At 32.7% G+C, this 8968-nt stretch overlaps 1 protein-coding gene across 2 annotated transcripts in view; it reads right to left on the reverse strand.

Annotated features, from left to right (window-relative positions):
* The window catches only part of LOC109004516 (probable disease resistance protein At4g27220), a 963953-nt gene that overhangs the window by 152927 nt on the left and 802058 nt on the right, over nt 1-8968 (reverse strand). The window lies entirely within an intron of this gene.

The following is an 8968-nucleotide window of genomic DNA, read 5'->3' on the forward strand; positions in this document are numbered from 1 at the left end:
GGTCTCTCCTCAAAGATTGCACAAGACAGAAGAGTGAGAATTATCAGTTCTAAGCATAGGTAAGTACTAAAAATCGGGATGAAATTGCTTCAAACAGAGAATTTTCTGCCGAGTGAACTTACAGGTAAAGTTCAAGAGAAAAGCAACTATACATTTCTAGTGGATAAATCCTCCTATAGATTGGTATGACCGATCACAGATGGCTCTCTAACCAGCAATAAAGGAGGTTAGGGTGATGCTTTGAGAGGGCAGCTGCTCTTGCTTTTGCTGCTGTATGAGTCTAGAATTGTCTTACAACATCAATTGGGAGCGACTGACAGTAAATTAATCTTTTAATAGCTTGGAGGGTTGTAAGAAGAATGGGGACATGCCACTGACTCCATGAATATGGCCATATTTTGAATGAGCAGCACAGTGCCATGAAAAAAATCTTTGTAGAGGAGATTTTCAGCTTGCTTGGTCACTTTGTAATCACTGATGTTACCATCAGTCAGAGAAGTCATAATCTAGGCTGCATTGCTAATAAATGGTATCATCTATATATAGAAATTGTCTTAAAAGAGATTCAAACTATCTTTATATTATCTGCGTGGGATATTGTTCTATGTACCCTTTCGATTAGTTTGCCAAAACAGCTAGTGAAAAGGAAATAATGATAATAACAATACTATCCTCTAGAGACCTCATCACTTTATCTTCTAATCACATGGTGCCAATTAGACTAGAACCCAGACTGCTATAATTACCTCCTCTGTGTGCTACTCTCAGGCAGAAGGCTGAAAACCATATGTCCCAACAACCCTACAAAGAACCACTATATGATGATTACCAACAAAGTTTACTCTGTCAGTGCAGAAACACAGTAGGAATTGTTTGTTCAAGCGATCATTGAAATTGGGATTGAGTGAAAAGTTAAGAGTCGAAGACTCCCCGCTGTTCCAATTACTAAAGAAACCTTATGATTTGACAACTCCCAAACAAATTTAAGGCACAGTTTGTTACCTATTCTAGAGTTGTGCTAATGCTCACCAAACTTTATTACAGCGAGATTTGCGATTGAATCACAAATCTCGCTTCCTTTCTTCAGTATTTGTAATTAGAAATTTCAATAAGATAAAGGTACTTCTCAAAAAAATTCCAAAAATGCTAATTCAAAACCATATATCATATGGTGCCCATTTCAACAAAAACACAATTGTGAACTACTTATTGCAACCATGCTTTTTGGTGAAATCAAATTAAACTGATGAAGTCCCAGCTGATGACGTAGGAACAGAAACTAAGTATACATCTCGAGATTTTCAAATCATTCAAACACTGGAATAAAATTTCCACACTTTTATGTGAAATGCCACATTGGGCACATTTCATTTGTAAACACTCCATGGCTTCCAGTAAACCATAAAATCTCTTCCTGCTACTTATGCAGCCAAGTATACCACTTCATGGAGTATCAATTAAATTTCTACAATTAGATCTTTAAACAGACGTACCATTTGAAAGCTTGTAAAACTTATTTTGCAAGTAATCAAGAATTGCGTTGAAGAACACAAAAGGCATAGTCCGCATATGAGAGCTCATAACATTTGTGCACAAGAATGTAATAGTTCTTTTAAATCTTTATATGTTTGAAAGGGAAATGATTTGTACAGTTCTAGGGTGTGCAAACCCCACACACCTCCCTTTGAACAATGTAGGCAAATAGGCACTATTTATTTTCCAAATGAGTGTGCGAGGCTTAATCGTCCTAAGACTGTATCTAGCAATACTTATGTTGAAATTGCCTAATTAAACACCACCCTGCACCAGTTTAGTCTGCTCTAGCCAGTTTAGTCCTAAGGTGTTACCAATGCGCTCTCTCTCTCTCTCTTTGAAAATAGCATATATTGTCTATTTGATCTATGAAAAAATCTGCATTGTGGGTTTTTTCTATATTCTTTTGTCTTGTCTTTTACCTTCTGCTCACATGATGTTTAATATTACCTCGAAATTTTGTGCAGGTATTATTGGTCTGCAAGGATGAATTGCTGCTCCCAAAACCGTTCATCTAGTGTGTAGCATTATCTCCTGCAAGTAGGCTTGTGAAGGACTTCCTGAGTTCTCTTCTAAATAAATGACAAACCTTTGCGTTGGGTCTGTATTTGTGATCTAAAATTGGGTGCTTGTGCTTTGTTTCCTTTTCATGTAATGACGACCTCTTTCTTATCAGTATTACATAATGTTGAACAAATGTTCATTCGCCTTAATTTTAATGGGTCTTCTTTCTTCCATCAGGTTTAAATTGCCCCTTTTCATCTCTGTTCCTGATGATAATACGAAAACGTTACGAATAATTGTGATTGTATATGGTTTAACATACTATAATAACATTCGTTGTATAATACTGCAGCCATCCTGTGATGTGGCAAACTTCCACTGAGGGCAAATCTTTTTTTATTATTATTTTAACTTCTCAATGTTCTCATCCGCATGCACGTAAGGGATGCACAAAGCAATCCCCAGTGTATCTCAATCTATCATTCAAGGTTAATGCATTTTTTCATTAAGATGGCTAGTCCAATGTGGACACACCTAGTCAAAAGTTAATACTATAACCAAAAGTTAACATTCTAGCCAAATTTTTATTTTTTTTTTCCATTAAGATGGCTAGTCCATTAAGATGGCTAGTCCAATGTGGCTAGAATTCTGATTTTTTTTTTTTTTTTCCCACTGAACACCGAAGAAATTTGATGGGTACCAAAATGCCGCTTACACAGTTCTGTACAAATTTGGAACCCAAAACTGTTCCCTCATCCATACTTTATGCAACTGAAGAGTGCCTCATATGCACATCAGGTGCCAATAAACAGAAGTCTAAATACAAATGGATACGTATGCTAAAGATGCAAATTCAGTCAGCGGTGTAGGAATGATAGACCAGCAAAAGAGTACCGAGACGAAACTGGCACAGGCACTGCTTCAGGCTGGGCAGCCTGATAATGATGTGTCTTGTCTTTGTGCAGTAAAGCATCAGCAACATATGTGGAGTATAAACTATCCACTTGATCAGTTTCTGTCCCGCATAAATTGGCACTCTCGATTGGGTGCGTTCCACCAATAGGATAAGAACCTGATGAAACACCATAATGATAACCAATAGCAGATGTTGCAGTTGCAAAAGGTACAGTGGATGGCGTTTCATGTCTAGCACCAAGACCATAAGCATGGTACTCTCTCATTCAAGTAGAGAGAATCGGCCTGAACAGTCTCTCTCTTTTTGGGGACATCATTTATATGTAAAAGGTCAGGCTGTCTTAGAAGGTGCTCTCCCTGAGGACCATAAGCTCAATAGTCCTTTCCAGCCGGGTAAAAGTCCTGAGGAGTCTCTTCTCTTGGTAGAGTTGCCATGTCTCTGTATACAAGACGCTGATGATCCCTTTCATAAGATGGCAACTGAAATCTAATAGAATCACTATTTGTATAAGGATCCCTGGCAAGTGTTTCCTTCTGATAACGGGGCCACACTTCTCTTACTCTTTCATGAACTTTCCTGTCACCAACTCTAGCGACTTGAGGAAAGTAGACAGGCAACACAGTTGAATGAACTTCAGCCGGTCGAAAAAGCTTTTCAAGATTCCTAGCCTGAATGGAAAAATTACAAAAATACAACGATCCCAAACTACCGGAGAAAAAAAAAAAGTGAATCTTATTTGCTTAACAGTAAGTTCTGTTTTGAATTTGTGCTTTTCATTATAATTTTCCTTGATTGCCTTCTTAAAAACACCCTCAGGTAGTGGAAGACAATCTTTCTCAATAGTGAACCGCACCTAAAAATTGATAACTCATCAGTATCCAGATCTGCCAAGATAGATGAATAAAATTACAATAATTAGATACAAAACTCAAGCTCCAAGAAAATCTGACCCGAACAGGGAATGCCCCACCTTGGCTCAAGTTTAATGCCACCAGAAGAGGCCGCCTTATAAATCCCATAAAGAAGCTTCAAATCAAAATCATAGAGAAAAAGTTTAATCCCAGGTTTATCATGACATCCTTTTTACTTGTTGTAACACCCATTACACGATAGCTAAAACAACCTGGCTTAGTCTTTGCATTGCACATGAATATCAAACCGCCGAGTTTTTCTTTATTCTTCTCATCACATTGGATCTTCTTAGTGCCATCATGTTTTTCTTTGTTCTTTTGACTCTCAGTACTACCGTCTGACATACGATGCCTTCCTTCGTTTCTCTCTTTTTGTTTGTGATTTTCCAACTCAATGATCTTCTTCTCTTGGTCATTTTCAGGCTGATGGCTCTTCACCTTATGCTCTTCATCATTGACGTTCTTCTCACTGCCTTCTTCTCTAGAATTTAGCTTTTTAACCTCTCCTCCACCATTGCTGCTATGTTACCCTTCAATACACGCTTATTATTCTCTCTCTGTTTCCACTGAGCCTGTCGACCACCTTTATCTTTTCTGGAGTTCAAAAATTTACTACCATGAGGCATCTTTGCAATTTTTGATTCAGCCTTTAATGATTTCGGGGTTTTCTTTTTTTGATGACTCTGGTCCAGTAGATGCCTCTGTTTCCTTCTTTTTATAATCTTGTTTCATAGGTGCCTCGACAGGAGAGTCTGATTTGTTTTTGTTATCTTTTTGTTCCTTCATGTAAGACTCTGGTTCAGTAGGTGCCTCTGCAGGAGTCTCTGCTTCCTTTTTTTTTCTTTTTTTTTTCCCTGTTCCATATTCCACAAACCAAGAGGCTGCCTGATCAAGATGTTTCCCAGCAAGCACGTTGCCAATAAAAAAGCTTTTTCTTTGTTTTCTATTAACCAGAAGCAAACCGGATTAAACTATTCGGATAGGATGAAACAAAAACAAGAAGAAAATGAGAATAAGGAAGTCATAAGCATTTAGGTTGTGTTTGGGTGACGAAGTATCCTCCACACTTTTCAAGTATTTTCGTACTTTTGAAAATACTTCACATACCAAACAATTTAAAATACTCTCAATGGGACCCACAAACTCACTTCAATCTCTACTCATAATTATTCACAAACATTCTATAATACTTATCACTATTATATATAAATAAAAAATAAAATCACTATAATATTTATCACTATTAAATATAAATAAAAAAATAAAATCATTATAATATATAAATAAAAAATAAAATCACTATAATATATAAATAAAAAATAAAATCACTATAATATTTATCACTATTAAATATAAATAAAAAAATCATTATAATATATAAATAATCACTATTAAATATAAATAAAAAAATCATTATAATATATAAATAATAAAAAATCACTATAATATATAAATAAAAAATATTTATCACTATAATATATAAGTAAAAAATAAAATTACTATAATATATAAATAAAAAATAAAATCACTATAATATATAAATAAAAAATATTTATCACTATAATATATAAATAAAAAATAAAATCACTATAATATTTATCACTATTAAATATAAATAAACAAATCATTATAATATAAAAATAATAAAAAATCACTATAATATATAAATAAAAAATATTTATCACTATTATATATAAATAAAAAATAAAATCACTATAATATATAAATAAAAAATAAAATCGCTATAATATATAAATAAAAAATAAAATCACTATAATATATAAATAAAAAATAAAATCACTAAATAAAAAATATTTATCACTATAATATATAAATAAAAAATAAAATACTATAATATATAAATAAATAATAAAATCACTATAATATTTATCACTATTAAATATAAAAATAAAATCATGATAATATATAAATAAATAAAAATCACTATAATATATAAATAAAAAATATTTATCACTATTATATATAAATAAAAAATAAAATCGCTATAATATATAAATAAAAAATAAAATCACTATAATATATATATATATATAAAATAAAATCACTATTATATATAAATAAAAAATAAACTACTATAATATTTATCACTATTATATATAAATTAAAAATAAAATCACTATAATATATAAATAAAAAATAACATTACTATAATATTTATAACTATATATATATATATATAAATAATCTCATTATAATATTTATCACAATTATATATAAATTAAAAATAAAATCATTATACTATTTATCATTATTATATATAAAAGTAAAATAAAATTACTACAATATTTATTAATATTAAAAAATCACTATAATAAAATCATTATAATATTTATTACTAAAAATCAAATCACTATAATATTTATGGGACCCACATATTTTTCAACTACCTACTCAAAAGTCAACAACTCAACATACTTCACACATCCAAACAACTCAAAATACTCTCAATGGGACCCACAAACTCACTACAATCTCTACTCATAACTATTCACAAACATTCTCAACACTTCTCAACACTTTTCAACACCCAAACGTACCCTTAGTCAACTGGTCATTTTTATCAAGGCTCCATGGACTTGCATCCAATTCTTCAGATATTCTGATTCAATTAAATTGGAAGAAGTAAAAGTTCAAAAACTTGAAAAAAAATGAATGCATTATGTATTAGAATACATGTGTACTGCCAAAATTGTTAGTGAAAATAAATGAGAGAGAGAGAGAGAGATCCCCAGAAGCACCAATTTATGTGCAAGCTCGATAAATTATCAGGCACATCAATCAAAATAAGGTCAACACAATAAAAAAAGTAAGTTACCATCTTTACATACTGGCTTCCTCTCATCTGTGAAGGCTTGGGTTCAGCAAATTTATTTCTATCAAGAAAAGGGTAAACTTTTTTATAAGTGGGAAAAGGTTAAATAAAAAATGTCCATCAACATCAACTGTTATCTAAACCATAATTTTCAGTTGTCATCCTCTTTATCTCCTCCCAGATCGGGAATTGCCACATAGTGAAAGAGGTAAAGCAAGGGAATTCTAATATCGAAGGGATCAAGGACTTCCTGGATCAGAGTTCCATAGGAGTCAGAAAGCAGTTGCAAAATCCAGTCGGAATATGTGCTTCTTCCCAGTTTCAATAACAAATGGATTTGAAAAGATGGAAAATTTACTTGAAACCTGCTCCATTGGTTAATTTATTTTTTATGCAGGATGAATGCAACAACAAATTGTTCATTGATAATTTGGAAGAATTGACAGGGGTGCCTGTTTTGCTGTAAGATCATCTGATCTAAAAAATCTATTCGATATCTTTAAAGAAAGTACTAGAAGTGGAAACATAGAGTGGGAGGCTTTTTTGCTGAAAAGCTATCCAAGAATTCAAGAACTAGAAAGACATATGAAGTGCAAAAGAAAGACACCCAGCAAGACAAGTGAGAATCTAAGTAATGCATAGGAAGCTCTACTGTCAAATATAACTCTAAAAACAAAAGCATTTATGTTTGCTCAGTCAATTCCAATCTCAAAATAAGCAGCACTTGTACAACTTGACCCATCTATCGATTAAGCCAACTAGGATGATAAATATACCTCATACTAGATCATGGCATGCCCTCCTTCACCTGCATAGTGTGCTTTTGAACACACTGTCTTTATATTTACTTAGGTCAACTTCTTCCAAAATGGAGAAAATAAATTAACTTTGATCTAGAAGACACCCACAATAAATAATCTTTGGGCAATATCACAGCTGCCCTATCTTTTCACTTCCTTTTGCTTTTCTTTCCTCATACATACTACTTAGGTACTTCATATAAAAAGAAAGCACCAATAAAGTTATCTTCACAGCTCTAGCACTGGAAACTATGCTATTTCTCGCCATGAATAGTCTAAGTGAGCAATACAACAATTTGAATACTGCCTAACGCAGCCAATTACCTTTTAATGAATTGAATATCATCTAATGTAGTTCAATATCCCTATCAAAAAACGCAGTTAAAAAACACCATCACACAACTCTTTTTTTTTTTTGTTTGGGGAATTGAGAAAGGAACAATTTCCATAACCTCATTTGTTTTCCCTCCCTATCCTCATAGATCTTTCAGTGACTTTTCTAGAACAACTCTTTTTGCGTGTCCCTAAGGGGTGGTGAGGATTTGCCTCATTCACGTACATGTTTGACATCTTCCATTTCTTTCTATTTTCTTCTTTTCCTTTCCATATCCACCTTTCATTTCTCCTGATACCTTCTATTTTTCCTTGTCTCACGTTCCTCTCTCTTCCTTTATCTTCTAGTGATGGGACCTCCCCCTTGGACTGGGGCCTAGTAGACTTACTTTGGATCGTGTATATTTTATCATTGCCAGTACCTATAATGAGAGAAAAATTAGTGTTATTGATGAGTGTTAAACCACCAATTTTACTTGTTCCAAAAATTTAACCTAATGGAAAAATACATATTTAATTATCTATTTGTATCTTAACAATAAACATTAAGTGTTGCTAAAAACACCAAAGTTTGTATCGAATACTAATATATTTAAACTATCTAGTGTGTTAAGACGTGGGAAAAAATATATATATATATATATATATATAATTGGTTGCTTGCAGTTACTGATTATTACATTCAAAGATTAAACTTCATGGTTTTATAAGTTGGGAATAGACTAAACCCTTTCTTAGAATAACCATTGAGTTGTATCATAGTGATTTGACTCTCGAAGCCAATGTGTGACAGTATTAAGATCATGCTAATTCCAACGTAGCTTTGGTGTACTCAAGACTCCGTGACAGAACGTCTTCATCTCAAGACAACATCTCACAATTACAATTTACATTCTCCAAAGATGGAGAACTCGAAGGAATTATAAGCCGATCCAAAGCAAAACTTTGTGAGGTTTGATAAGCCCTCAAGTTCTAAGTATGTTAATTTGTTGAGTATTCGCCACATTTGCTTCACCATCTTCCGTTGCTACAATTTCTGTAATCCTTTTGCATTTGCTTATAGTCATTATTTTGAGTTGCAGCAGAGTTCTAACTGCATGTTGAGGGTTTAACCAAATTGATCAATTCGTGAGAATTC

The sequence above is a fragment of the Juglans regia genome, chromosome 8, assembly GCF_001411555.2.
Source record: "Juglans regia cultivar Chandler chromosome 8, Walnut 2.0, whole genome shotgun sequence".
Classification (NCBI taxonomy): domain Eukaryota; kingdom Viridiplantae; phylum Streptophyta; class Magnoliopsida; order Fagales; family Juglandaceae; genus Juglans; species Juglans regia.